The sequence below is a fragment of the Aulostomus chinensis genome, chromosome 7, assembly GCF_037954235.1.
Source record: "Aulostomus chinensis isolate RoL2024-O1b breed Wild chromosome 7, RoL_Achi_v1.0, whole genome shotgun sequence".
In the NCBI taxonomy this organism is placed as follows: Eukaryota; Metazoa; Chordata; class Actinopteri; order Syngnathiformes; family Aulostomidae; genus Aulostomus; species Aulostomus chinensis.
The window spans coordinates 18,657,457-18,670,758 of NC_141326.1; the positions used below are offsets into that span (position 1 = coordinate 18,657,457).

Below are 13,302 nucleotides of genomic sequence, written 5' to 3' on the forward strand. Positions count from 1 at the left end.
CTTAAAATCTAAGTGGATGCGAAATACCGCAATAACATCATACAAGATAAAACGTTTATGAGCTTTTTGAAAAAAAAAAAAAAAAAACAACCGATGAAGACGTTTTTTGTTTGAGTGAGATGAAGGTTTGTTGCTGTGGGGGCAGGGAGAGCCAGGGTTTTGATTTCCTCCGCTCCCGAGGGGATTTGGCAGACACAGGGTAATTTGTAGTGAAATTTCCAGCACAGTTTTGTTTTGCAGGTGGCTGAGAACGAAGGCAGGGCGTGGTAAGGAATGAGAGAAGCAATTTGCTGTCTGTGGGCTGTGAATGTGTGTATTGTTGCACCGCAGTAGGTTTAGTGTTATAATGGTATGTGCGATGGTCAGGGGCTGGACTACTGGAAGTGAGAGACGGTAGTTTACCCTCGTACATATTGAATGTAATCTCAATTAAACACATTTTAACCGTTGCTAAGTATATTTACTGTTGCTATTGCCACAAAAACACTATCATAAAAACTCAAAAATCTAAAAAAAAAAAAAAAGAAGAAGAAGAAAAAGAACAGGAAGAAGAAGAAACCCAATCTGTGAAAGGGGTCACATGAGAAGGCAACATGAGCGTGTATTTTGAGGGTTCTTTCCAGGAGACATTTCAGTCTCATGTGCTTCAGCGTGGCTTCAATTAAAAACTCATCTCTTTGAATCCCCAGCCAGAATTTCAATGTATAAATCCATGCCAGATGTTCCAGCACCACTCGGAGAACACACAAGGTGTCAAGAACAGAACTCTTTCATTTGTTTGAGTCGGCATGTATTCCGTCTGGTGGATGAAGCTCGTGTTAGAGAAAAGGGAAGACATGCTATTGAGAAAGATTTAGTCACCAGAGCCTGATTATTTACATGTCTTCCAGTTGCGTGTGGATGTGTGATGCGTGTATGTTCGTATGCTGTATGTTACCCATAAAGTTGAGTGAGTGAGGGATCATCTGGAGGTGCAGCTGGCCGGAGAATGTGATGTTCTGTCAGTCATGTTCCTGCAGGGACGGCTGTTTTTCTTTCGCCCTTTTCTGTGCAGGAGCCAAATGTGCAGCACCTGTTTTACATTCCACCAAAGAGTTCTCCATGTTCTTCACTCCAGAAATGGTTCTTGACAGCTCTTTCCGTTTGGGTTTCTAAAGAAGAAAAAGTTATATTATTCTGTGTCTGGAACAATTTTTGAGTCCTTATCAGAAATCTCAGACATTATCAGTGCTATCTATGGAACCCTGGAGTGGCCGGAGAGACATTTCGTCCAGTTTGGTTCATTTGTGATCATGAGACATAACTTGTTCCCTCATTTTAGTCAATTTGAGGCGATGAGACAAGTTATATCTTGCAGCCCCCAAATTAATCGAATCGAGGGAACACGTTTGATTTTGTGCTTTCAAAAATGACCAGATTCAAGATATTTATGGGCGTTTGTATAGTAAAATTACTGCTACGTTGGAATTATTGTGCATTTCCAAGAGTCAGCTTGAAAGGAAGCGACTAACAAAGTGAAAAAATTAAAAAAAAAAAAACAAAAAAAACTTACTGCACACAAAAGGAAGGAAAAAGGCTAAAAAGGCGTTTGTCCACACGAGTGACCACGTTGCATTCATTTAAGTGCAGAAAGTCTATCATATCCCCTAACAATTTAATACCAGATTGGGAAGCAAGTCATTTGAGGGAACAAGTTATATCTCGGGGCTATAATTGTCTTTTCTCATTGGCAGCTCCAGGGTTCCGTTATTGCAGATAATCAGATAATTCTTTGTGCGGTTTTTGAATAAACCTCGACTAAACTAACCAACTAACCAAATGATCATAAAGACAACATAAAGACACTGTCAAAATGAACAGCAGGATTTTAGGGAGGATTGGGAAATACAAGATGACAATGGTGTATTTAATGATTCAAATAACTTTAAAATATTCCCCTTACTTAAAGCATTTATGTGATTCTATATGGATTTTTTTATTGAGGGGAAAGTGTGTTCAATTGTCTTTGCGGTGGGGAGAGTAAACCCAGATTGTACACATTTAATAGACTGATAAAATGTTGGCAAGGAAATAGAAAAAAACACAATATTCCTTTTATGAAGAAGTTAAAGTGTATATCAGTTTTAAGATACAAGGTAGACGTCTGCGGACACAGATGTATAAAAAAAGAATGCACACTACTTTTTATGAGGTGTTAATCTTGAAAAGAAATTGCCACTCACTCAATTTAGCTCCTTTTCTTTACCTTAAAATCACCACAACACCATCTTCATGTGATAACCTGCACTCCACATAAATTAAGCTACACTGATTGTGTGGTATTTCTGCTCATTCCCAGAAGCATCATTCACACTCCGATGCAGTACTACTACAGTTGCAGCAGGTCATACTTCATCGTTAGTGTTGCTTTCCCTTGGTATTAATATCTTTGCGCTTTCAGCTCTTCTGTGTTTTCCTCCTACAATGATATTTCTACTGATGTGCTCAGAAAATATGATTGTTGGATTGTTTGAGACACTGAGACCTTATCAGTGTCTTCCCTCTTTATTCCTGCTACTTCACGCTGCAGGAGTGTGTCGTTAGAGTTATTGGAACACAACTCAAACGTGATACACAAATCAACAAATACTTTTTTTAGAAAGAGGTTGGTTTTTGAACAGTGTAGCTGCTGCTGTACGCTCAAGCTAGTTGTTCTAAACGTGAAATATTCTAAAAATGGCCCTTTGGTTGCGTCATTTTGCATGGCGTCAACACATGAAAATATTTGGCCAGATATAAAAAATTACTATCATCTTGAAGAATTCTTTTTTTTTGGGGGGGGGGGGTTCATTGTCTGTCAACAACTGAGTAAATTGAAAGTGTGATTTTTTTAAAACCTTCACTATCATGTCAACTGTGTTCTTGTCCGTTGCAAAGAACAATGGAAAATACTGTCATGGAAGAAAGAATCCAGAGAGACAAGCATGAATGAAGAGAGGATAATGGGTTAGACATGCTCCTCTGAATCATTGGTTGCAACTCAACTGAGCACCCGCTTGGCCTGAGAGAGCACAAGGAGACACAAATGACACACAAATACTTCAGGTTCCCTGATTGCACATTACAACGCTTTATCTGCTAACTCTGAGTAGATGCCTGACATCAGAAACACAGACTGGATTTTCACCCAAATAATTTACTTTTAAACTTGTGATAAATGTACTTCTCCCCAATCTGTCTCCATCAGTGACACAGGATGAACCAGGGATTAAAATAATCCTAATAAGGGAATGACAAAGTATTATTTTGCCTATATGGTCCCTTTCAGCTGCCAAATGAAATACTTTGTTTCTTAAATAACTTGCAAAAAGATCATCTCCCCTCTCTACTCTCTGCCTTGGAGGCATTTTCATGGCTTTAACACGAAGTCGGTTCTTTTGATCTCAGCTGCAGAAGTGTGTGCAAAACAGCACCAGGTGCAGTCTGTTCATTTCTCCCGTCTCAGACACAATTTATACTTCAATTCCAAGCACATAATTCATAGCTCCCCACTGCCAGATGAACACTATTAAAAGTGGATGACTGGTAAACTGGAACTGGTCTGGAATGCCCCCCCCCCCCCCAACTCTCCACACTGGTGGTGGTGGTGGGAGGGAGGATTCCTGTTATTAACAAACATTTCTTGTTATTCTGCAAAGGGATTTCTGGGATTTTTTTTCCATTTTGTTTTGGTTAAATAAAAGAGGGAACAGAGCAAACGTGGAGCTTGTAGTGAGCGACATGGAAACCCTCCACCAACACCATTCGGGTTACATCTCAGTACAAATACAACAAGAGTGCTGGATATATTGTGAAAACACAATATAGCAGTAATTATGCCTGGAGACAAAAACAAGAACCCATGTGTGAGCTCAGTGCAGCAATTTGTTTGGAAGTAGACCGTAATGAGAACCACTTGCTGCTGGACTCCATAAATTCTGTCAGGGTTTGGAGGTTGTAGCGTTCAATACTCAGCTCATCCCTCTGAAGTACTTGAAAAACATTCATCGCACGTCTCACTGAGAGATGCCGAATTTCCTGCCATAGCCAGATGTTCCCCTGCAGATGTTCTCATCTCACAGGGGTCTTTTCAAAAGGAAAAGTGTTATTATCTTCGCGAAAAAGCTGCCTTTGCTCACATGTCCGCACAAAAATAGACATTTGCTAATCGCTCAACTTTAAAAGAAGTCTGAAAGAAAACAACAGTTATGGCATTAAACCCAAAGCTGAAAGAACTGCAAAAAAAATTGTGACACGAGATTCTTTTATACCCAAGGAGGACACCTGACATTAGCAGAAACCGTGTATGACCTTATATTTCATAAGCGATGACTAAAAACATCAAATACATCTTTAAAAAAGTTACCTGGTAGTATTTATCATCCCATTTCTAAGTCCAGCCCCACAAGTTAGCAGGAACCAGTAATAAAAACACACACGCCTAGATTAAAGGTGTCCCTACATATGCGTTTATTACATAAATTCATTACACTTTAATTACATCATTTACATTCATATTCAATTTAAAGTTACGCAAAACTACCTAAAATGAGGTGGAACGCTATTTCACATCCATGTATGAACCGCTGTTTAAAAAGAAGGAGAACTACACAGCTCAAAAAATAATACTTTAGCCTCCGGCGCGTCGCTTGATCATCTGCATATAAATAAATCCAACTGCAAACTTATTTTGGTGCGTCAACAACATAATGGTCTGTTTTTATTCTCTGTGACAGACTTTAAGTCTCATGCTGCTGCTGTTTCCACTTTACTGACCGCCATGACCGAGTGTCACACAGTGAGTGAATAGTGAGGTCAAACAGCGCCGATCATGACGTGATAAAAGACTCATCCAACAATGAGAGGGGACACATCCAACAAGCATCTATCTCTCATCGGAGAGGCGCACAAAGCTGCCATACTTTAGGGAGTTCTTGTCAGCCTGTTGGCTTTGGCAGGTGGCCCCTGATCCGAGGGCCAGATAAAGACAGCCAGAGAGCTTTTATACAAGACCAAGGCATTGTAACCTCAAAGACTGTTTGACACTGAGGAGACAGACTAATGCTTTCAAGTCAGAATGACGCTTGTGACACGATGAGTTAACGGCATATTATTGCTTCGATATGTTAAGATGCTCCGGGAAAGTCCAAGCGTGAGACGTAAAACTGTTGTTTTTTTTCCGGTCTTTTGCTTGCCAGCAGGTTTGTCAGGGAGGAGCGAGCGCAGCTTTTTTGTGTTGTTTTGCATTTGAAATGAAAAACTACAAGTGTAGTACAAGAGCAGGAAAATCAGGGGTCATCCGGGGTCCAGTGTAGTCTGCTGCTCCGGTCTAACTCAGCCCGGCGTGCGCTCACGACATCACTGGCTTCTGCTGGTCTCTGCACTGATTGTTCTGACACTTGAATTGGTGAGAAGTGCACTGGGAATACTGGCTTTGATGGTCTGGCTGACAGCTGGTTATGATGCTCAACAAGCATCAGAGAGTTTAATGCGGACAGAAATGATGTGGGGTTTTTTTTGCCAATATTTTTCTGTGGCTTTGATTCAACAAGGCTGAAGGTTTAGAGTTACACTGGCAGGTCTGTGAAACTGTTACTGGGAAGAGCGACGCTCGAGGCTAAATACTAACATCAGAACGCTAACATTCTTTTATATAAAACAAACAAAAAATCAACAAGAAAGCGCCCAAGGAGCATATACTTCCACCAAGGACCTACAGTAAAGTGGATACAGTATAAGATCTTAGAATCATCAGAATATATTTAGACATTTTTTTCCAAAACCCCAAAAATGATTTTAAACGTTGCGTATTCATAATACTTAATACACGGTCTCGGTGATGATATCTGTAGGCCTCACTTGTAGGTGATGGTAATCTTGAGAAGACACAATGAGGTAAGTTCATCAGAAAAGTTTATTTGTTTGAATCATTCCAAAATTACCACAGTTTGTCTTCTCAGGTTCCACCAACTTAAAATTCTGAGGCTAAAAGAACACAGTGCATGCAAAGTGAGTGCATCCTCTGGAGATTATGACTTCATAATATTTGATGGTATTACATCCAATAGCGATATTTCACTGTAGACCAAATTGTTGGACCGGACCGACTGATCAACAAGAGCCCTGCTGCGATCATCGGACGGCCAAAGAAGGCCGGCGAGTTCAAATCACGGAGAGAACCAGGAGGATCTGAGAGATCTATTTGACTGAGCAACAAAAATAGTACGAGACTTTGTTGAGCAAGTATCCTTGTCTTTTAATCGCTGTTACGAGATGTGGCGAAGCACACTTCCTCAGCATCAGAGCCGTTCTTCAGCCTTTGATGACGCGCTGTCACATAAAACTAAGAAACCCAGCTTGTCAACATGTCTCAGCTGGAGCTGGGCTCGCTACTTTAATAGTAACCCAGACAGCCATTGAGATCGGAGGAATCTGGCCCTTGAGCAGCGTAAGCCCGCTCCTGTGTTTGCCTCTCAGCTCGGGGATAAACATACATGCAGCGCCTCGCTTGTGTACACAGAGAGATCATAGAGATTCATAACGTGCCTGCTCTCACACTGCAGGCATCAAGCATGCAGGGACTTTCTTTAAAAGTAAATATTAGATCAAGACAAATTAAGTGACACACTCAAATTTTAGAAGGAAGTGTTGAATAATGCTGATGCATTTAAGACATCTACAAGTTTTGGAATGAAAATTATATATCCTATCTGAGGTAGAATTAGGTTATATAGAGAGGCTTTATTGACCCAGGAGGATAGCTGGGTTTTTTTCATCCGGCAAAAATAAATCCCAAATAAATCAAAAAAATAACCCCCCACAGATAGACCAGATCTACACTCGCACAATGATGCTGTATTGCACAATCAAGCTATATAGTTAAACCTCTGCAATTCTCATATCAGTATCTAATATGTTGGCTAACTGGCTCATGCATGGATAAACGTATGAAACAAGATTGTTCCAGACTCATGGAAGCAGCAGAAACTGTCTGTGGATGCAGTTCAAGAGCCCAAGATGAGTCAAAAACATATCGACTCCACAGCTTCCAGTACCATGTAGCTTCTTATGACCTAGCTGTCTGTGGAAGCAGACCTCAAAAAGTTCAGGAACTACCGCTCTAGATGCAATTATTACTCATTCTGAAGTGTGTTTCCAGTCATATTTTGGATAATGTCAGATTTGATGCTGAGAATACTCGCCCACGCTGTCTCAAGTATCTCTTTGGTTAATAACGGGATGACCTGCTCTATGAATGCATTAGAAATCAGACTCACATATTTTCTCCTCACTCTGATCTTAATATGATTCCGTTCATGTTGATATGTTATTCATGTCTGATTTTTACCCAGCGGACCAAGAGTGGGGGGATGGAAAACAAGATTCCTCTCCATGCCTGGAGGTCTAGTGCACACATGCTCTGTGTGTGTGTGTGTGTGTGTGTGTGTGTGTGTGTGTGTGTGTGTGTGTGTGTGTGTGTGTGTCAAAGTGATGACACTGAAGCCTCCCAACAAAGGTCAAACTTTGTTCTATTCTTGTAAATACCGTAAGCCTCTTAGATCAGTAGGTATGTGCTTTTAGCTTTCAGCTGCATCTACTGTAAATAACACCTTTCAGATTCTTTTTATATCTCCATCTGATTAAGTCACTGAATCTGCTTGGCAGTAAAACACTCTGTGGTTATGATTGTGTTTGCTGCTGTCTTCTTGGACAAAATGGTGCCGTATTTCTCCAATGAGAACAAAAGATAAGCAAGGTGATACTTGTAGCCAAGAACAAAGATTCCAGTAATGTCATGTTTCATAAGACCCTACATTGACCTGGCTTGACATCTTCCCTCCTCAAAGTAGGAAAAAAAGCATTTTTTTTTCTCCAGGTGCTGCTTTGCTAGCTGCATGGACACAATGTACATGGATGATCCTCTGACTTTGCCTGTAGCATCACAGTAAGGTTGTAACTTATTGCTTTGAATGATATAAGACAGCCATTTCTCAATGGACTGCGGTGACGTTTGAAACACATAATCATGAGTGCCTTAGGCTGAATTGTTATCAACCCCAGCTTTTTCACCCGGCACCATCAACCACAACTCAACAACAACATTTCTCTTTATCTGAGAGCAACACCAATAAAAACTATAGCGGGGCTCCAATCAATTCTTTTGGTAGGAGCTAATTAGAAATGTTTGCATTCGAAGCCATTAAGCTAACATGGTGAACAACTTGCAAAACATCAGCATGTTAGCACTGTGAGCATAGCACGCTTACTTTAGCGTTTAGCTCAGTGCTAGCATGGCTGTAGCCTCAGTTATAGTAGCCTATTTTCTAAAGAAAGTAATTAAACTCAATAAATGAACTAAATCCCTCAAATTCTTGAATACACTCTTTGATATGCTTTTGTGGGATATACATTTTTCGCAACATGCAAAAATACATTTTTTGTGCATTGGGATAATTTGACATTTAATAGGATACGTACAGGTCGGCTAAAATCCTGATGTTTATCATTAAATGGAGAAAAATGGTTGAATCAGGAGCTTTTGGGCGTGAACTTCCCCTAATACAACGTTTGGAATAAGTTCACGTTTTTGTCTGGATTTACTTAGTTCCTGGATGTCTAAGAGGTCGTGGTGATGTCATTTGCTCAAGACATTTAGCCGATTTAGATTTAGCCGAGTAGTCCAACACTGCTGTTTTTCACCACAGCAGATAACCAACAATAACCAAACAAATGACAAAGATCTGAGACATTTGTTAGCGTCTGACAATGAGAGCATGAGGGTAACAAGAAGAAAAAACATATTTAAAGAGCGTGAATAAATCAACAAACAAATGTCATTGACAACTAATTTAATGACTAAGTCTATCACTTCTACTGTAAGGGCCTCCCCTGAGACTGTTTGGAACCCTTGTGAAAAACCTCTGGTGTAAATTATGCTAGAATAAGCATTTTCTGTAATGCAGTGTCAATGCAAATGTGAGCTGCTGGAATCCGCTGAAATATGTTGCGCGTACGCAAATATGCACTATGACTCTTAAATCTAAAACCATAAATCCCGTCACAGTGAGGACACAGGCTGTCAGAGGACGAATTCTATATGCTAATATGTATATAATTGGAGCGCGAATATGGGAAACTGTGGGACTGAGAGGAACTGTTAGGATTTAAATTTCTGAAGCTTTTTTTTTAGAATGGGATTGATGTCACGCAATGAGATTAAAGAGCTAAGGAAAAAAAGCAGAATATTTTAAAGTATAAAAGGTACAAATCTGAAAAGTTGTAACCAAAACTTCTTTTAAGAGTCAAACAGTTTGATATTTGAAAGTTTCATGCAGCTGAAAGTACGAAGGAGTTCATAACCAGCAGACACCATAGGGGAGAATAATAAAAGTTCAGCACCTAAATAATGTGAATGTGTTGTAAGGCAAAGATTCAAAAATGGAAGGCGGATCATTAAAGTTGTTGCGAAGTTCCCAGGCTTTTGTAGCTTTCTATACATCTGGACACACATATCTGTGCGTGATGAATGAATGTAGCTTTGAGCTGTTCTCTCCTTGTTTGAGCGGAGGACAGAGGAGGTGCTGAGCTGCTGCTGCTGCTCCCAGGGCCTCCTCATTGTCACCATCTGGTTCTCCTTGACACCTGAGAGGTTTCCGAGGTGTTGTCTGAGCCTCATCAGGTCAGACTATTGAAGCTCCTCTCAGCACGCCAATGAGTGAGTGACAACAGCCTCCCAGAGATAACAGCACAGCTAAAGAAAGACCTCAGGATAGTTGCGGCCCCTCACTGTGTGTGTGTGTGTGTGTGTGTGTGTGTGTGTGGGCATTGTATTGTGCATGTGCACGTGTGTATGCGCATGTCCCTGCATCTTTCTGTGGAGGTGCTGAGTGAGAATCAGGCCCAAGGGGGATCACGTCACCACGGAGATAGCACCATCGCCTAGCAACCTCAGCCCTCAGGCCCACTGAAGGAAGTGCACAGTGAAAGCTGATCCTCTTGAAAAAAAAATAAAAAGAAGAAGTGCTAATAATGGATCTTTTCAAGTCAAAGAACACCTGAAATGTCATAAACATGCTTTTGTTTGCGGTCTTTAAAGGATAAGGCTGGTAATGTATCCGTTTCTCATTGTCAACAGGAGAGATTTGTTAGAGATTAATTAATAAATCAGTCATGCGAATGAATCGTGTTACTAGAATGTGTAGCCAAAGCAAGAAATGTTTTATTTCTCCACAGTTGTAGAAAAAAACCACAGAGCCCTGGAGTGAGCATAGAGAGAATATATATGAACATAGAGAATATATATATATATACACACACATATATATATATATATATATATATTTTTAAATAAGGCCAGAGGATCTAACATCTTGCCTACATTTTAATAATTTGTAGTTGAGAGGTATAACTTGTTCCCATGAATTAATCAAAGTGAGGGAACAAGTGACATCTAAAGAAATCAAAAATGACTAAATTCAAGGAAAAACTTATCGATGAGGCCTAAAAAATTTAATTGAGTATACAAGTGATATCTCTAATAAAATAATATAAAATTAAATTTAGGGGGAAAATGATCTATTGCGGCAACAGAATATATATATTTTCCCCTTCTTGGCCACTCCAAGGCTCCATAAAAGCCATTTGAAAATCAGAAATGAGCCACACTGCAGTAACGGTGGACAAATGACTTAATTGCTTTTTAATAAATGTCTCATTTCAAGATCTCAACTTGCTAGAAGCTCCAGATGTTTAAAAACTGCTCCCCCGTTTTTTTAAATTCATGACTGTTTTTTAAAGATTTACATCTTAAATAGGAACAAACTGGCTTGAGGCTGGGAGCCATAAAGCAGATGATAGTGTTGGAGAGACCAGTACACTGCTGCTGGTTTGGGTGGTTTAGTGGATCAGCTGCCTGATGCATAAATAAACACATTTCTGAACACTGTCATTTACAATTCAACTGGATTTGTAAAGTTTATGACAAATAAAAGTCAAATAAAACTCCAAGTCATCATGGTTTCTGGAATCTACGCGCCCAAGATGAACGTCGGGATGATTTATTTTGACAATTTCACTGTCATTAAATCCTTGTGAGGGGAGATGTCCTTTAAAAAGAGAGTGTCTGCCTCCAGCCAACAGTGTCCAGACTAAACTCATTTCAGTCGTATAACTAGACAAATTATCATCTTCCTGCTAGACACCCTCTGACGCGGCTTGTCAGTAGCGCAGGTGCAGCTGGGCCTGAAATTGCTTTGTTTAAACTTGTCAGGCTGGAATGGAGATTTGTCAGAAAGGATCCGTCGTCTTATTGCGCACCTGAGGAACTATGAGAACCTTCAGAGGCGGCACACCTCAAACTGTGAAGACCCGCTTTAGAATGGGAAGGTTGAACGAGGCTGTCAATAATTAGAAGTTTGTCGGCGGCGTTATTAATGTTTACTTCTCCTCCTCCTCTCTCACTGATTGTAAGAGAGCTGCTTAGAAGTGGCTTTGGAGAGGGAAATGCAAATTGGACACTCGACTACATCACATTAATATTTGAGTATATTTGAAGTGATGTCCTCAATATGTAAAATAGTATTTTGGTGTGTTGACTTGTGCTGTTTGTCTGTTTGCAATATTTTTGTATTATTATTTTTTTAAATAATTCATATTGTTATTAATAAATGCCAGAAATGCATAATACCTCCTGGACTATAGTGCTGGATGAGGACTTTCTAACTTTTGACTTTTCTTGATTTTGTTTTAATTTTTCCTCTTAATACGATCTATTATTCCCTGATGTTCACCCCGTTCTTTTCTGCTGTGCAATGTGATATTTGACCCCTGTGTTTTTAGATATTGCAGATAATTATGACAGACATATTTCCATAAAAATACAAAAGTGCATCAAGTGAAAATTAGATTTAAAGATGGTATGAGTCTAGCTTTTTTTTTAGTATTGAGTTCAATTACACAACTCTATGTTCTTGCATGTTATATTGTAAATTCTGTTGTTATGACACTTCTTAGATATGATCGATTGCATTAAAATATATGTATTTAATTTTTTGTCAGTTTTTTCATTTTACAGGACATGTGACCAGAGCCCATGGGCTATTTCTAATGGCAACTAACCTCCTTCCTTTTTTCTTCAAGCTGGTTCTTTTGTTCCAGAACATGATCTAATGATCGTAGTACGTTATACTCTATTTCTTTTCTTTTTTACATTTAAAATTTTATTTTCTACTATTTATCTGCTTTTGTATCTTTTTTGCGTCTGTGACAGTTAAACGTTCCTATGTGGTAAATTCTCATACTTTAAAAACTTTCACATCATATTAATATTTAACAGTGTTTAAATACTAGTAAGCGTTCTGCAGGTGTCACGACTGCTATAATAAGATGGAAGAATTTAAAGTATGACACCGCTAATGCACGGATTACACCAGCTTGAGTAGTCTTTCTCCCCAATTTGTTCAGAGGACAAAGGGCAATGATGCACATTCCTGAGAGCAAGAGCGGAGAAATTCCATCCACTGTTTGTAATTGGTCACAGCTGTACGCCGAGTCTGCTTCCTATTTGTCACATTCACGGGTCAAGCGTTACCATATTTTTCATAATCGCTCGAAAAATAGAAAGTAAAGCTCTAGAAAGAGAGAGTTTATGTACACTTAGTGGAGTAGGTGAAGCAGGGCGGCTGTTAGCCTCCCGCTAGCTCTTCAGCGCCGTGATACTGTGTGGATGCACCCACCATTTATCCAGTAGAGCAGGGGGGCTGTAAATACGTGTTTCACTAGGAATCTCACAGCAGGAGGTTGTCACCGTGGGAAAGGTGTCTCTGCTCCCCGCTGGACCTGAAGAAACAGAGTAAAAACTCATGGAAGCTCTTTATCAAAAACGTCATTCAATGAGATTTTTTTAATCAAATCATTCAGGGAATGTCAGGTTGGTAGAGTTTATTTTAAAAAGAAACTGCCACGTCTAAAGAAAAATGAAGGTGGATTGTACGTTCTGTTCTCAGCGACAGTGTTCCGTCTGTGTGAGAGAGTCCAGAGCCATTACATTAAAAATAGGTGTTATGTTTGTGTGCTGTGTGTATGTGTGTGTGTGTGTGTGTGTGTGTGTGTGTGTGTGTGTGCGTGTGTGTGTGTGTGGATGAGTGTATGTTTGCACAGGTGCCAAAAGAATTCAGCGCTCTGCACAATATGTGTTTGTGCAGGAGAACCAATGCATTTCTAGAATCGGTTTCATCATTAATAATCGCAGAAGTGTGGATCAAGCACGCAGGAGAAGTGTTACAA

The 13,302-nt window shown here is 39.8% G+C and overlaps 1 long non-coding RNA gene across 1 annotated transcript in view; it reads right to left on the minus strand.

Annotated features, from left to right (window-relative positions):
• The window catches only part of LOC147258859 (uncharacterized), an 86,971-nt gene that overhangs the window by 3,283 nt on the left and 70,386 nt on the right, over positions 1-13,302 (minus strand). Inside the window, exons 3-4 of the long non-coding RNA XR_015117081.1 lie at positions 12,753-12,855; positions 938-1,151 (exon numbers count right to left, since the gene is read on the minus strand). This is a non-coding gene — a long non-coding RNA (uncharacterized LOC147258859). The remainder of the gene's footprint in view (positions 1-937; positions 1,152-12,752; positions 12,856-13,302) is intronic.